Source organism: Miscanthus floridulus, chromosome 18 (genome assembly GCF_019320115.1).
Source record: "Miscanthus floridulus cultivar M001 chromosome 18, ASM1932011v1, whole genome shotgun sequence".
Classification (NCBI taxonomy): Eukaryota; Viridiplantae; Streptophyta; class Magnoliopsida; order Poales; family Poaceae; genus Miscanthus; species Miscanthus floridulus.
Genome location: NC_089597.1, coordinates 54091851 through 54110232, shown reverse-complemented (window position 1 = coordinate 54110232; position 18382 = coordinate 54091851). Strand labels below are relative to the sequence as shown.

Below are 18382 nucleotides of genomic sequence, written 5' to 3'. Positions count from 1 at the left end.
CTTTAACTGGATGCCTCCCCATTATTCTACCAAGCCCTATTTTTGCTTCCATCGTAAATCAAATCAATATGCAGTTGTCCATTATATATAGTTTAAGAAAGTGAGAGCGTAGCTCAACTAGTTGGGTGAAAGGTGTGGTCATAAACCCCGACTATCCATGTTGACTCATTTTCAACTCGAATTTGGGTAATCTATTTTCTTTTTAGTGAAGAATCGTCTATTTTTTTTCTTAAGTTGGTCATATTTACATTATATATATATATATATATATATATATATATATATATATATATATATATATATATATTGTTTGGTGATTCATTTTTAGTCCTACACAAGGAAAACAAAACGGATTCTTAAACCCCTTTTTGTGCTCATGTCACATCGAGGTACCATAAGAAATAAATATTTGTAAAATTGAAACGAACAATGATAGAGTGAAGGGATTTTCCTCCTTAGCTACCTGAAAGTATTGCTATAGCGGTAGAAATTTTGACTATAACGAATATGTCTGTATATCCTTTTTTTTATGAAAGACGTGCCACGGAAGCACGATCTATATATAATATATATAATATATATATATATATATATATATATATATATATATATATATATATGTGTGTGTGTGTGTGTGTGTGTGTGTGTGTGTGTGTGTGTGTGTGTGTGTGTGTGTGTGTGTGCGCGTGCGTGTGTGTGTGTGTGTGTGTGTGTGTGTGTGTGTGTGTGTGTGTGTGCAAGAGACGTGTTTTGCTACGTATAATTTTTATGTGCAAATAATAGGGACATGTGCTCATTGCGGAGGTTAATATCAGGTCAAATCCCTATTTATGAAAGAAAGTCAAAATTTTCAAGCAAACTTTCATGGACCAAAACCACTTGCATAAAACAAAAATGGGAGAAACAAATTATTGTGGCTGCTGCTTGCATCATGCTGAATATATATTTGAAGAAGCGAAGGTTTTCATGGCAACTGAAAATTAGCGAATCTGTTTTCTCCCTTTGTGAGAGGTATTTGAGAGTTCTTAACTTGGTTTGGTTGCTTGCTCTTGTAGTCTGGTGTGTCGCTATATTAGAGATATGCCCGTCATCACCTCGGCTACAGTTCCTCCACTATGGCATGTAGTTTTTTTTAAATCACTGTACAAACACAAACAACCTATCTATATAAACACATCCGAAAGACTGAACTGGCAAATCTCGATGTTGATGAAGTCACCGCAGGTGTATTTGGCGGCATAAAGCCTTTATATATTGGCATTTTGTTACATATAGTTTGCAGTGAAATTTCATGACCTTGGAGTAGTGGTATTAATTTTTATGGATAGGAAAGTCGATGCAAATTTAAGTATAAAGTTTATATAAGTCTGGTGTGTCGCTATATATGCCCGTCATCACCTTGGCTACTGTATATAAAACTCTGTAACGTCGTTTTAAAGTTTTATTCATGTCAGATCGAGGTACTACACTTAGAGACCAATTTGGACCCCCTCTGAGTTACAGTAATCAGCTAAAATAATATCTAGGTAATCCGAACACCCAAAATTATGAGATGTACTATAATAATCCAAAAAAAAACTAATAGATTCTTATAATGCTATAATTCACCTCAAAGATATTAACAGGAGACTCTAGGTCAATGGACAATAATCCAGCACTATAATTATTTATGAATACAAACAACATAGATTAGTATAATCCATAATGCATATTATCATAATCACGTTCACAACCAAAGATTCTAATGATTCAAAACTGATTCAAATAGGCCATTAAACTATAAATTTGAGGAGAGCAGTAATACAATTATCATGGAGTGGCTCTCACCTTTGTTTCTCAAGAACTCATTATAGAAATGTTTTCTTCCTCTACTTTCTTTTGTTTGGAGGTGAAACGTGCGTGACTATAATTTTTCTCTCTCTGCAGAATGCTCCCTTTTAAAATTTATTAATTTGTTAATTTAGTTGTATCCTAAGTCCAACTTCTTAGAGTGTAACCAAATTATTAAAAAAACAGAGCAACTTCTACGACACATAATTAGTTTCATTAAATCCATCATTGAATTTGGTCAAATCTGAAGAAAATTATTGACTTATATATGGCAAACCTAAAACAACTTTCCTTCGGAACCGAGGGAGTATGCAATGCTATAGTGGTAGAAATTTGGAGTACAAGGAACATGTCTGTATGAGCAGAGATCTTTCTCTGTATTTTCCCCTGCGTATCATTTCTGTCTAAAAAGAATTGGAACAGTTCGTTCTTTATTATGGAGGCTAACATCAGAAAAAGTCCCTATTTGTGAAAAAAATTTATAACCTGTTCGGCTAGGGCTGAAACGATCGTATACGATCGTGGATTATTACTGCTGACTGGTTTGGTATAGAGAAAAAATACTATTCTAGCTGAAAATTTACGATCGTTTACGACCAAGCAAACAGGCCGTTAATATTTCAGGCAAACTTTAAGTGACCAAAAAATTGTGGTTCTACTTACATAAAGGAGGTAATGATTGCGGCTGCTTCCATCATGTTTGTTGACTTGTATATATATTTCGGAACTGAAATTAATTTGGCGAGTTTTTCAGAGTTGTTAGCTTTTGCTGGTTTCTCGTGTGTTGCTGTGCCTGTCCTGATCACCGGTGTATGTTTCGTGTCGGCTTGCGCCTCGGCTACGCTTTGGTTGGTTATGGGCAGGCATGTAGTTGTTGGCGCAGGCATCTGATAATGGCGTTTTGTCAGGTTAAGTACGCACGTATACAGTTTGCAAGCTCAAATTCGATGACCCTGTAGCAGTGTACTATTAACTTTTTTTTCGGATTGGAAGTCGTTGTCATGTGCCAAATTTTTAAGCATAAATATTTACAGATCGAGGCTTCCAGCTTCGCAATCTTTTTGTGAATCGACTGTTTTTTTATATATATTTTAAGCAGTATGCATTTATAAAAAGCGAGCGCATATATAGTCCAAACAGTTGATTGCGTCGTCAGATAGATGGTCTTTCACATGGATATTCTATAGCAACAGCGAAATGACATTCTCCAAAGAAATATATATATATATATATATATTGCTCGTAACCAAAAAGAAGCTAGCGCAAATCATGTGGGTCTAAATTAATAGTACATTTAAGAAGCACTCGAGCCCGTCACCTTAAGATTTGCAGTGCATCCTAAGCAAAGATCAGCACCACCAATCCGTTAGCGTGAGCAGCCACTCTGTTTTTCTTGCATTGGATGGATGCTAGCATAGCAATATCCTGACGGCGCCCCGACAACTACTAGAGCAATAACAAGAGGTAGATCTTTTTCTTTTTCTTTTTTTTTCCCGGCCCCCATTGGAAGTTAGATTAGAGAAAAGCAAAGGAATAATCACTCAGCAGATTATTTGGCTTACATGACTACATCATCACCAACGACCCTTGGTCCTTACCCTGCTGTGTGTCTTGTTGTCTAAATTAATGGTTCCATCAGCTATGTGCAGCTGAATACTCTGCCATGCCATATTTGTGAGGACCTGACCTGTGTCTCCTCTGCCTGACATGCATGAACAATCTCTCAGCCTCAGGTGCCCCGGTGGTGTAGTAGTGACTGACGTCCTGTGAACCTATCTACAAACTCTGAAGCTAATAAGACTATACTAAGAGCGAACATATCTAAGGTAGGTTCCTTATCACACATTGCAGGCAGTTTCAGGCTATCCCCGCTAGGCGCTAGGTAGGGGAAGAAGCAAAAAAAAAGTCCACCCGGGCGGCTGCAGGGTCAGTTTCAGCGTCGTTGCGGCGCCCGCCGTCCGGGCCGCCTTTGAGTGCCGCGGAATCAACGGCGACCCGGGTATCTGACCCGACGCATGCCTCCAAGCCATATATGCTGGGCATCAAAATAAAGGGTTTCGTCATCGGAGCAGCAGCAGCAGCAAGAGCAACCTCACACAATGCAAAGTGCAGGATCGATTGCATTATTGCTGATCGACGACGCTCAAACCTCTCCAAGTCCCAGGATCATCTATTCAGCTAGCGTCGTCACCTACCTAACAAAAGCAAAAGATTGATCGATCGGTTAGGTTGGTGATTGGTGCAGGGGAAAGGGTCTCCGATCCGTTGATTTCCGTGACTTGGCTTCGATGCATGTGTGCCTGCCAGTGGGCAGTGCCCGCAGCAGGTGGTAGATGCACGATACCTGCTGCTGGTGCCCTTGGATCATCGTTGTGCGGTCGGTTTCAGGTTGTTCAGTCTCACTCTCACTGTTCGCCTCGCCTTTCTCCCTTCTGAGTGCTGCGTGGTCACGGCTTTTGGTACATGTACTGTCGGTGTAAAGGATCGTTATGTGAACAACAAGGGGCTTTCTGATTGTAATCTTCCGTTCCGACTGATGCTACGGCTGCCATCCAGGTTTGTTATTAATAATTGTACGTCTTTTTCGGCTGATAAGTCAGTTGATACTGTTTTATTATGAGAGAAAAATATTGTGCCATAGCTCATAAACCGAGCTGACAATTGAAGCGAATAGGACCGTAGTAACCGGGTCAGCTCACATCAATGGTACAGCGTCCATCTCGAGCTAGGCGGTGGTCCCGCCTTTGAAGCGAATAGGGCCGTAGTAACCGGGTCAGTTCACATCAATGGTACAGCATCCATCTTCGAGCTAGCGGTGGTCCCACCTTCGAAGCGAATAGGGTCGTAGTAACCGAGGCAGTTCACATCAATGGTACAGCGTTCATCTCGAGCTAGCAGTGGTCCCGCCTTTGAAGCGAATAGGGCCGTAGTAATCGGGTCAGTTCACATCAATGGTACAGCGTCCATCTCGAGCTAGCTGTGGTCCCGCCTATATAGCCTCGATCTCACTCTCTATACAAACGCGTACACGCATTATGTCCTCTCTACGTGCACATCCGAAAGCTGAGCCAGCGTAAACTTGACCCTATTGCTGATCGGGATATATAGGGCGTGATTGGTTGCTCCTTGGTCTGCCAGCCGGGATGGAGGGCCTTTGCAGGCTTGAACCATACCAGAATGAGACCATGCACCTTGGCATGTTTGGTTGCAAATAAGTGTAGCATACTGGATCATAGGAATCATGTTTGGTTGCTTGTGTGGACGGTTTTGTGGTATGAATTGGTGTGCCCAGCTGTGTTTGGTTTGGACGCATGACAGAAGGTGTGAGCACCCAGGTATGGTTTTGGTGAGGATTACCACCCTACTCAATAGTACAAGGCAGACAATAGAGATGTTTTTGCGCCTCAGTTCATTGTGCAGTTGCCATTGACAATGACCTTGGAGCATCTAATGATAAAATACAAGCATACAACAATTTTCTCATCTAATAGTCAACAACATTAAGGGTCACAATACCTCATAAGGTCATTGTCATTACAAGTTTGCACGGACACATTTTAAGCATCACAGCAAGTTGTAGCAACGAGCAAGAATGAACCATAGGAGCACCAGCAAGAAAAAAGACTGCACCACAGCCACAACAAATAACACCGATGTGTTCCTGACCACCTTTGGTGGAGGCTTGACAAAAACTTTGTCATCTTCATAACCCATGAAATCCAAGTATGATGCTTCTGTCTCTTCTTTGTTAGGGAAGCTCTTGTAGCTGTTGTTTTTAAAACCAGTTACCTGGGCAGTGCATCTAGCCCAGGTTGCATATACCCTAGGAACCTTGCCACGGTACACAACATACCAAGCCATGTGCCCCTTAAAAACACATAAAAGCAAGTATAATATGTTGATAGATGAGGGTTAGTTCAATCGATTTGCCTTAGATTTAATTGCCTTTTCATTTGACCTTGAACTTGGAGCTTAGAAACATAGGACAACAACAAACCTCAAACAGATAATAAAAAACCAAGATCATGACAGGCATGAAACCATGAGAGACATCCAGCCCAGCCATCAGATCATCACAACCGCCCAGTTGTTGCTTGGGCATGAATGTCTCACATGGTTTGACGACAGTCATGAGAAGCATAAGTAGAAGATAGAAGAAACAATGCTCCAGTACCTCATAAGTCTAAGGTCATCAGTGTGCATAATCTATTACTCAAACTGGCACTGTTATCTTCATAGGCATGAAAAGGATCTCACAATTGTATCAGCCCAGTCAAAAAATGGTTGACATCATAGGCACAAAAAATGCAGGCCTCAGCAACTGCTAAAACTAACTTATGATCAGCTTTGCAGCTAACTGCAATCATCCAGGTGGCAAATAAGAACACAAATTGCTGAGGCAAGTTCATGGCTGCCATGGAAGCGTGGGACACGTCCATCCAGCCATCCGGTAGGCATGCCTACAACAGTTGTTGAGAATGAACGTATCCACGGTTTGATGACAGACATGAGAAAACACAAGAAGGCAATAAAGCATCAACATGAAGAAACCCACAGCCACCTTAAGATTGCTATAGTTTGCATCATCGGCCAAATAGGAACTCCAACAATAAGAATAACAAGAACAATAACAACATCATAAAATGTCTCAGAATCAACTAAGTGACAATCCAGAGGTATTTTAGGGCTCAGATCAACTAAGTGACAATCCAAGGTATTTAGGGCTCAGATCAACTAAGTGACAATCCATCACCCATTATTAATGTCTACACCACACAGATCAACACAGCCTCACATCCATCACCATGGCTCCTATGCTTTACAAAACTAGGTGCAGCCTTGGTCAGGCGGCAAATGGTTCTTTAGCATCAGATGAGGTCAGTGCTACATATCAAAATACTTCTACAGCATAAGACGTTAGCATGGCTATATGCAAAAGTGGAGAGGCCAACTCATATGCATCTAAGCAAAGTAGGTTGTGCTCATCATCAAGTACTATCATATGGTGGTCCTCATCCCACAGAGCACCACTCAAATCCTTGAGCCTAACAATCTTAACCCACCTTTGCCTCCACTTTCTCAGGTGATTGTAAATCTGCTGGGTGCTCACATTGACTCCAGCAAACTCAGAGACCATGAGTGCAACTGCCTAACATGTACCTCATTGAACCTTTGTAGTTTGACCCCCTGCCCACCAAATCATGGAACTCCTTAGCATGAACCCAGACTAACAGAGTCAGTGCATAGGGCCATTGGGCTAAGGGGCTGCTGGATTGCCATCATCAGCAGCAACTACCCCACCCTGTTCCACCACATTGTCCTCACCACCAATGTTAACAACCTGTCAAGCATATTGTTTATTTCTTATCCACAACCAGCATAACATTGAACAAACCAGTACATAAGGAAAACAAATTGCATGATATGAAATACAAGTTCAATAGATCAAATAGGCAGAAAAGGAATATGTACTACATCATTGCAAAGTGCCATAGGTCTCAGTTAAAATACAAGTTCCATCAATGCTAAATAGTATACACACCATGCCACTACACCCTAGAATTTCCCCTGTTTTGCCACATCTATGTAGCCCATGCCTCCCTCTGTTGTGCCTAGGTACCATTATCAGGGACATGATTTGGCTGTGAGGCATTGCCATTGATGTTAGGAGTCCATGTGGATTCAGCAGGTACATGCTCGTCCTGCCCATGCCTGAGGATCCAATTGTGAAGAATACAATAGGCAAGAACAAGCTTAACTTAGGTCTTGTATGGGTGGAAAGGCTTGTTGTCCATACCCTGAATCTATTCTATAGAGCCCCAAAAGCCCTCTCAACCGTTACTCTAAGAGAAATGCCTTAGATTAAAAAACTCTCTTTGATTTTGTGATCGGTTTGAACCAAACTCCCTCAAATGGTACCTTGTGGCACGAAATGGTGGCAAGAAACCATGCCTCACTGCATATCCAGCATCGACAAGATAGAATTTCCTAGAAATTAGCAGATAGGGATATGTTTTAGTAGTTTCATTTAAGATTAAGCAAAGTGTCAATGGTTTTTGTGGTTTGGATGATACCTGGTGGCACTCTAAGGCCATCAGCTCTTTCAAGAGCATCAGACAAGATAAAAGCATCATGTGCAGATCCCTCCCAACCAGCAAGCACATAAGTGAATCTAAGGTCAAAGTCCACGGCTGCCAACACATTTTGTGTGATGGTGTGCTTCCAGCCTCTAAAGGCAGCTTGTATCTTCACAGGCACTCTAGCTAGGACATGAGTACCATCAATTGCTCCTATGCAGTCCTAAATCAATAAAACATAAGTGCAAGTGAACATTGACACTAAACTGATAATGAATGAGACCTATGTATGACAAGTTATGGATGCCAACCTTGAAATAGGAGTACCACCTTCTGCTCCCAAGGATCCTAGGATGGACATTGGTAGCAAGAGGGACAATCAATTCATTCCTCAACTCTCCTACCACATACAACACCTTCTGGAAGAACCTACTAATTGTCTCTACGGACCTCCTGAAGGTGACGTCAACCACCCTAAGCCTCTCATTGTGACCAACAACATGCAAGAACATGGCTACTTGTTCTTCAACAGATACATGTATGCTGTCAGTGACAAGCTCTCTACTACGGAAAAGATCACAAAGTTAGAAAAAGGGGCCCTCTTCATTCTAAGAAGGTTGACACGGTGCACATCATCAGATTCATATATGTATCTAAGGTTGTTCATCCTCTGTCTGTCCCTCTCAGCCATGGGACCATAGGTGACTGAGCGCGAATCTTCAACTCTCCTCCTAAACCACATGAAAAACCAAGCAGCCACTGCAACAACCACAACAGTGGTAGCCCTGCGCCTAGCTTCAAAGGCCATGTCTACCAATAGGATGAAGGGCAACATTAGAAAGGAAGCATGCAACATGGGTGTGTACTGCTTAGCAAGCAAAAATCAGACAAAATGAACTATGAAAGACGCGTCTGCCACACCAAAGGGTGCTCCTCCAGCGCTTCTTGGTCATATTTGAAAGGCTGAACGAGCATTTTCACTATCAGGGTTCTTACCAACTTTAACTGTTGTTGTCCCTCCACAATACTATGTTTTGACTTCAAATGGTTCTTGAATGCAGTCGTCCCACATATGCCCTCAGCTCTGTACCTCTGATTGCAGTTAGCAAAATTGCAGTATCCCCACAGCTGCTCAAACTGCTTTCCCTCCACCTCGACAACCTCCTTTTTCTTGGTGAAATACTTCCAGACAGACGATGTGCATTTCTTGAACCTCTTGCCAGAAAGGTGAGCCTGCTCTTCATCCTCGTCATCCTGGTCATCATCATCGACATTAATTGGAGTTGTGGTCGCTGGAATTGTGGTTGTTGCTGGTGCGCCAGCGCCACTGCCACTGCAACTGGTGTCAACATTTGGAGCAGAAGAACCCATCACTGATGCTGCTGCTGGACTTTCACAAGTTCCACTAGAGCTAATACTTGAGATGAAGGCCTTTTACTCTCCTTGATCCTGCCAAGAGCCAAGTGAAACATTGCTAAATCATGCATGCCGGTCCCAAATAATCAAGCAAAAGGTCCCCAATAGCCAAGCTTCATCAATAGCAAAAGCAATAATCAAGCAATCGGTCCTAAATTAGTACCTGCTGCTGGAGAAGCCATTGCTGCCGGTGCCGATGCCGCTGTCGATGCTGCCGGCGGCGCTAGAAGGTGGCGCACGCTCTTGGTCTTGGACTTGCCCTTGATCTTCGATCCAGGAGCAGAACCCCCTTCTCCAGCTCCGGTGGGTGCCATCGATGGCCGGGGTGGCGGCGCTGCCTCGTGGTGGGTGGCGGCCGGTGCGCTGGCGGGCTGGGACTGGGGAGTGGGCTAGGACGCGGGCACCGTGGAAGAGGAGGCGCGGCGCGCTCGCGGATCGCGGTCGCGTCACCCATCGCCACTCGCCCGCGCGGCGAGGATAGGGGATGCGGAGGATGATTGCGCCGGCAGGGAGCCAGGGAGGGATAGGGTCCAGGGAGGAGTCGGAGGAGTGGGAGGACTGAGGAGATTAGGGTTTGTCCATTGGGCTGGGCTGTAGAGTGGGCTTTGTGGGCTGGCTGTGCGTACTGCGTAGTGGACCAAATTCGGTTTAAACCGAATTTAGAAAAACGGTACACTCTGAATTAAACGTAGAAAAGTAGAAAATGGTTGGAAAAAAGCTAAACCATTTTCGTTCCGTTTTCGAATTTGATAGTCTGGAATTTCGAACCGAATTTGAATTTGTCCGAAAATGCGAATCGATTGGTTCAAATGTAGAAAACGATGCGGTTCGGTTCGGAATATTTCCGTACCGTTTCATCCCTACTGTTGAACGTGCCCCTGCTTTTGGCATCGTTCGAAGACCTGGTGATAGAGCGGCTTTTGACATTGCTGAAGATCCGGTGGTAGATGGATTAAGAAATGGTGCTTGCATAGTTTATGTTGTTGGCTGGCATATTTTATTTCAACCTGTGTGCAGTGGGATGTGTAACTTTATTAAAACTATATTCACAATGGTGATGGACCACAACTTCTTAAAATTTAGGCCAGATGCTTCTTGAGACATCTTCAAAGTCCAAACTATCATACCTTAAAATTTAATCCGGGCACAATTGCTTATTAAAGTATGGGTATCATCAAATTTATTTGGAAACCCTTTTTGTGTAGGTCTAATGTAAGAGCTCAGAGAATAATGGCTACTCAAATGGACTAAACAAATACAATTTGGAAGAAAAAGTAAGATTGGTTGTTAAATATTGTAGGTATTGTTTCTGTGATGCAGAAAGTTTAAAAAAACATAGATAAATGCTTTGTTTAGCAATGTTTTCTGATCGTCCGATTAATCACGATTAATCGCGATTAATCGTCCTTATCGGTACTTAGCAACTCGATTAGGTCCTCCGATTCGATCAGAGCGATCAGAAACCTGATCGTCCGATTAATCGTCGATTAATCGCGATTATCGTCGATTAGGTCTCTTTACCGATCAACACTTAGGATGACATATATGAATATATAGTATATGGTATATTATATAGTATATGGTATATTATATATGTACCATACATATATATATAGTATATGGTATATAGTATATGGTATATGCTCGATGTCTACTATATAAATAGTAATGCTCGATGTCTACTGTATAGTATATGGTATATGCTCGATGTCTACTATGGTATATAAATATATATATGAATATATAGTAATGCTCGATGTCTACTATATAAATATATAGTATATGGTATATTATATATATACCATACATATATGATATAACTTATATAGTCCTGCTATATGCTAGACCGATTATATGGACGATTAGACCATCATAGTCGATTATCGTCCTATCGTCGATAATCGTCTGATCGTCCTAATCGGTACATACGATTAGGAACGATAAGCCGATCATAAAACATTGTTGTTTAGTACTTGGGACTTAAATAAGTGTACCTCAGTGATTAATCCGAGGGAAGGTTTTTTATTTGCAACTAAGAAAGCTGTTCTTTTTTATACCTTTCGTTTTTGTCACTGGTCTATTGAGGTGCTTGTTTTTTTTTCTTTTTCATTTTTTGCTTAGATGGAAAATTTTCAACTTGAAGAAGATGGGTCCCAGTGGCTGTGCACACCTGCAAATTCATTTGTTCATATTCTGTAATTGATTTTAGTCAGTGTTGATGCAGGTGCAACCTTAAGCAAAGGGTTTTAATCGGGGATTGGGGACACTAACTGCAGGAGCTTTTGCTCTAGCAGTTGCAGAATTGTCCAAACATCTGGGAAAACTGGAGGAAGTAATTCTTATAACAAGCATCCTTATTGTTGGTGAGCACTTACATTCTGAGAGCATTCGATTTTTTTTTTCTCAATGGGGCCTATGAATATATCTAAAGTGCAATTTTCCTTGTTTATATTGGTAGCCTTTGTCACAACCTTGACAAAGCTGCATCCGAAGATGAAGCCGTATGAGTATGGATTCCGTGTGTTCTTGTTGACATTCTGTTATGTTATGGTCTCTGGGTACAACACTGGGAAATTCACTGATACAGCTACAAGCAGATTTATATTGATTGCTATTGGTGCTGCTGTCAGTCTTGGAATCAATATAGGCATCTACCCAATCTGGGCGGGAGAGGATTTGCACAACTTGATAGCAAAGAATTTCACTGGTGTTGCAAAATCCTTGGAAGGTATGACCTTGCATGCTGCTCAAACTTCAGAGTATTTCCAATGCTGGAGAAGTTAAAATATGGTGTTTCGTGTCCTTGGTCAACTAGTAGCTATTGATTATATATGCTTCTGATTTGTTTATTTCTTGCCAAATCTGCCAAATTAATGACATCAAGTTATATGATTGATACTGTTCATTGTACATTTGCTCTAGGTTGCGTTGATGGATATCTGAGATGCATGGAATATGAAAGGATTCCTTCAAAAATACTTGTGTATCAAGCATCTGATGATCCTCTATATAGTGGGTACAGGGCAGCTGTTGAGGCATCAGCACAGGAAGAAACCCTGGTTTGTGCTTGCTCTATATTCAACAATCAACAGTCTGCCATGTGTATTTTGGTGAATTTTGGTTAGGTAATTTCTAGTGTGTTTTCAGCTTGGTTTTGCTATATGGGAGCCACCCCATGGCCCTTACAAACAATGAACTATCCTTGGAGGAGTTTCACCAAAGTTAGTGGAGCATTGAGGCACTGTTCCTTTGCAGTCATGGCATTACATGGTTGCATTCTTTCAGAAATTCAGGTTTGTCCATTTAATGTCAACAACAAACTGTTGAGACTCTGCATCTTTTTTTTCTAAACAAATATATTATGGACATTAGGCTCCACCAGAAAGTAGAAGGGTATTTGCTGCAGAGATTCAAAGAGTGGGACAGGAAGGAGCTAAAGTGTTGCGCGAGCTTGGAAGCAGAGTTAAGACAATGACCAAGCTGAGTTCTTCAGATATTCTGTTCGAAGTTCACATGGCAGCTGAAGTGTTGCAAAAAAAGATTGATGAGACATCATATCTTCTGGTGAACACTGAAAGATGGGATGCTAGCAAGCAAGCTCAAGGAATCAAAGAAGTTTTAAATGGCACCCGTGCTGTGGAAAAGGAAAACAAGAACAAAGAAAACAAGAATGATGGCACCAGTGCTGTGGAAAAAGAAAACAAAGCCAAAGAAAACAACAATGGAGGGGTGGAACCTACCATGGTTGATCAAACTTTAGTGCATCAGTCAAAGAGCTTTCTTGGAAATTCATTTCTGAGCAGATTTGATTCAGCATCAACAATTGACGGTTTTAAGCCACTACTTTCTTGGCCTGCTCGTAGATCATTCCATCCAAACATACCACTTGAAGATGAGGATTCCCAAACATATGAAAGTGCAAGTGCCTTGTCCTTGGCTACATTTGCATCACTTCTGATTGAATTTGTTGCCAGACTACAGAATGTTGTTAATGCATTTGAAGAGTTGAGTGAGAAGGCTAACTTTAAGGATCCTGTGGAGGAGCCTACTGCAGTTAGCACAAGTGATGTTAGGTTTTTTGAAAAATACTCAAATTGGTAGGATTCTAGAGTTGACACTGATGACAACCTGCAAGGCTTCAGTTTCAGATGACCATGCAATCCTGTTTTGGCACCCAGTTTCTGTTTTTAAAATTAATTTGGGGGTACGGAATGTACACTGAACTTGTAAATGTGCAACCAGATGATTGCAAGCTGTATTGCTGGAGTTCAGTTTACAGCCACAGAAATCATCAATATATATGGTAAAATGCTGATCTCTGCATCTCCTGTATTGTGTTTTCAGCGCCTTGTAAATAATGTTACACCTGGCTGGTTGCACAAGGGTTCAAAGTATATTTTGTGAATTGCCTGTTTTTCATTCTTTTTTGCACTCACCAGAAAATTTGATCTTGGTTTTTGTATCACTGTGATTTCTTGTTATTTGTTAGTTTTGGTTGTCTTTAATGTATTATTGATGAAAGTTGTGTAGACTGTCTTGCGAATTAGAATCCTTTCACAGTATTCCATCGATCAGAAAACTGTTGATGAAACTGAATACCAATCAGAAATATCACAAGTGTCCCAACCATATGACATGGCAGTGGTCCTGCCAACTTTTCAAAAAATGAAATACCACAACTGCTGCTATCGATTATGTTATGCTTCCCCACTTTAATCTTACAAAGTGAGAGATCTCTACAACATAGCAAACATGACTGCTGCTTTTGACTATATACAGGCAGCGGGAATACAAAGTACAATATGCTAGCTATGCTTATCTACCTTTACTTCCTATTTCCCCGTCTTGTAACCGTTTTTCTATCTCGTAGTTACATTTCTCCACACGATTATAACCAAAGAAGAGGAGGGTTCCATGGCAGTTTCAGAATTCAGACGCAGGATTGCACGTCTGTAAGAACAAGCATGGTCAGCTGATTTCACAGTAGCATCTTTGTAGTATTTACAGAAGTTGGTTGTGCAACGCTCGTCGCAGGAAGGAAGGAATTCTGCTTGGTCTGCGAGGGTTGGTGCAGTCTGAATCGATCCACCCGACCTCATTCTCATCATTGTCATAAGCAATCAATTTTCCACGAAGAGAAACATCTGCAACAAATATGAGATAAGGATAAATTTAGCAGGAATAGATTGGGAAGTCGAAATTTGTCAAGAAAATGACCACCGAATACCTCCGACTATTATTACTGAATCATAACCGATCGTTGTTCCATCGAGCACCCCCAGGCAGACATTGCCCTTATCCTGAAATGAATCCCAGGAAAACCATGATGTTGTATGTGTACTACTGTACTTCAAATAGGAAATGGAGTATACAGTGTTAATCAGATGTAAGAAACATCACATGGGAACCTACACTGATGATCAAGTAATCTTCAGGACGAATGTTGAAGGTTCTGGAGAAGAAAAATCGTTTCTCGAATTGCAGACTCAAGGGCTTGAAAAAATATTTCACATCATCCACAGATCTGAAAAAATGCCTGTCAATTTAGCAAAAAAGGCATATTCAATTAAGAGATTTCAATCATGTTACCTCACTGGAAAATCAGCTTTCATGCAGAAAGGAAGTGTTTTGTCTGAGTCATCTTGTACAAATCGCGGGGATGCAGCCTTCAGCTGTTAAATTAAAAGAAAACATAAGAATTGACCTGTTTTGTGATTACATCTATAGAAGAATTGACACTCACCGAAGATATCAAATTTATAAGAGCCTCATTTGGGAAATATGTATATGTGGACCCACTGTCAAAGATCACTTGAGTCAACTTCCCTTGCACATTGAGCTGCTGATCCCCGTGGTTTACTTGCTGAACTTGGGCTCTGCGTATATCACTGAAGCTCACAAGAAAGAGAAAGTTTCAGTTATATGACCTAACTGTTATTATTTCAACTTTATATAACAGCGTATTCATGTGCAATTTTATTTCATAGGAAAGGGGTATATATATATATATATGGCTGTTTTTGCAACTAAATATTTGTGATTTGAGTAGAGACATAGCATGCAGGTCAGTTTCATGGCATTTCCTGATGCATGTGGTGACTGTGATAATAGGGAGAGAGTAACGAGCTATAGAAAAGCAGTTGAGTAATTTTTTCCCTTTTATGGTTTCAGTCTCAGAGAGTGACATGAACTGGTAAGATTGCTGAGGATATGTTGCAACACAGCATATCGCAATGTCTAAAAATGATGCATGACATCCAAGGAAAGAATGATAGCCACACGAACTGAAATAATTTTCCATAAGACAGAGGCAACTTACTCTGCTGGACCATCTCGGATAGGGACCCAAGTCATACCCCATCTGGGAATGTAATCATCGCCAAGAAACAAATAACCACCACCACTGGGATCTCTCGTCACACAGTGACCGAAAGCATTGGAAATAATACCTCGGCTGGCTAACTGTGTAGGAAGGCTTAGTGCCTGGTTGCTCAGGCCGAGAATGCCATCAGTATTTTCTAGTCTGTTCAGAAGAATTCCTTGCTGATCGTATCCACACCTGTATGTGATGGACAAATGGCAGTTAGTTTCTTAGACAATGTGCTAACAACAATCATCATTATACATACATGTCATGATGTTATCAGTTATTGGAAGGTGGACTCATACCCAAACACAATGTCCGCATTTTCCCTTTCACCATCTTCACTGATGAACTGCATATTATCCCTTACATGAACGCCCATAGAGGAGCTTCCGTCGGCATAACTGATATCATAGTCGCACTGATTTGGGTTGTCATGTTGGGACTCGATCACAAAGTGGATCACTGGCAGGAACTAGGTTCGTCCGCGCAGGCCTATATACAGGGTGAGCTCCCTGTAACAAGATTGAATAATGTTTATTACAGAATCCAGTAAACTTGGGACAATCCAGCTAATCATGAAAAAGAAGTCCTTCAAATGGGGACTTTGAACCCATGACTTCAGCCCCTCAACCACTAAGCCACATGGAATTTACCACTAATTATTAATTAAGATCATCATGCAGCAACATTGTAGTAAAACGGAGCATGTAGCTGAAATGGTGTGTACATACCTTTGCACAGCTTGTGCATGGCGCGTCGCACTGTATCCATGTTGCATGGCTCCCAGTATCAACATCAAGAAAATAAGGCCTTGGAGGATTGCCCAATGAGATAGTAGTGTAGTATAGCCTGCACAGGTAATAAGGACATTAACATTTAGAAGGAAAATAATGCGATGTTAACAACAGCGGTGATCAGGGCCTACCGACAGCAGTTGGATGTATATATAAACAAGAAAAGACGATCTATCATCAAATAGTTATTCTATGTCCGTTTGTTGGGACGAGTGTTGACTTCCAAGCCAGCAAAGCAGTATCGCTCTAATTTATTCGAAAGCGCACTGTTAACCGACAGTTGTATATCTGAGTATAGACATCTTCGAGAGCGTAGACCCTACTGAATGATGAAATCCCAAATGATTGAGAGAGTTTACGGTTCCGTATGATGGTCAAACGTACTTCCAATTCTGTGAAGGAACGAACGACTAGAGTACAAACTCTGCAACTAGCACTAAAACAAATGACAGTTCCAACTACTCCCCGAAAACAAACAAGTAGAGCATTCGCTTTTCTGAATTCTGGAGGAATTTGGATGGTTTGAGGAATGCTGGAGGAATTTGCGAGAAAAAAATACTGTTCCGAATGAAAAAATAAGCGAATCAAGCCGGGTTTAAGGGCACGCGAACGGGGTATAGCCAACTGAATGGAAAAGGGAGACACGACAACAGACTCGAAATCATGCGAAAGTGTACAGAAATGGGCGCAATTATGAGGCGACGAACTCAAAATCACCGAAAATAGAGCAAAAAGTGTCCGCAATTTGGAGCCGACAAACCGGAATTTGTCAAGGAGTGTCCGCGAACGAGAGAGCCGATAAAGTGATAAACCCAAGGACCAACGCATACTACAAGAAGCGCATTGAACGAGAAAGAAGGCAGCAGACCTTTCCCCCACAGAAAGCAATTAACAACAAGGAACGAACAAATTCCTAGAAACCCAGCTTGTTCGAGAATGTAACAGCAGACGGAATGGAAGACGAAGAACAGATACTGTTGGACAGAACTACGGAACCGAATTCTTGAAGAGGCTACACGCACCCTTCCGGGAAGAGGTTGCCGGTGGAATTCTGCGGCCAGTCGTCGCCGCTGGCCCACTTCGTAGCCCCGCCGCGGCGTGGCTTCGGGTAGAGCGGCAGCAGGAAGGACCTGCGGCCGCCCACCGGGTCGTCGTCGCCGCCATCGTCCTCCCGCGTCTCCAAGAGCCGCCCCGCGTACAGGCAGACGTAGCCCGCCACTGCCACCGCCGCGAGCGCCAGCACCGCCGCGCGCCACAGTGAGGACGTCCGCGGCCGCTCCTCCTCGTCCTCTGGGGCGTCGGCGTCATGAGGAAGAGAGGAGGCGGGCAACTCGTGGCCGGCGTTGGGGACGACGATCATAACGTACCCGTTGGGAACCCGCTGGTGCTGCTGCTTTCTCCCCTCGTCCTCCTCCGGTGGTGGAGCCGGCGACGGCGACGTCACCGGCGTGGCGGCCATGTCGCTGTCGCTGGAGAGAAGAGAAGCAGGCCGCGCGGCAAACGCAATGCCACGCGAGCTGCGTGCCTCTGCCTGCGAGGGAAGGAGGAAGGCAGGGCGGCGACTGGTTTGTTTCGCGGACTGGGTTTGGTATATGAATCACCGGTCCGCCCCCGAAGGCCAAGTCCCGACGACCCGGCCTGCGAGGTGTCCAGGTGGGGGCAGGACGGGGATTTCGGCGCGCGATTCATCCATCAGTTGCCCAAAAGATTCAACGGCGGTGTGGTGTGGCCTGTCTTTGTCGTGGCCACCTGTAACTGGCATGACCGTCTCTTGGCTGGATGGTACGGTGGTGCGGTAATCCAGTCGTGGACTCGTGGGCTACCTGCGTCCGTTTCTAGATTCAATCAATGCTATATAGGTTGTTTTCACGGCGTGACAATTATGGAATATGTACAAA

General features: G+C 42.5%; 2 pseudogenes; one reads left to right on the top strand and one right to left on the bottom strand.

The window, feature by feature from the left end:
- Positions 1-11572: 11572 nt before the first annotated feature.
- On the top strand, positions 11573-13698 carry LOC136521742 (aluminum-activated malate transporter 9-like; annotated as a pseudogene).
- Positions 13699-13994: 296 nt separating this feature from the next.
- On the bottom strand, positions 13995-18062 carry LOC136520335 (aspartyl protease APCB1-like; annotated as a pseudogene).
- Between the last annotated feature and the right edge of the window lie 320 nt (positions 18063-18382).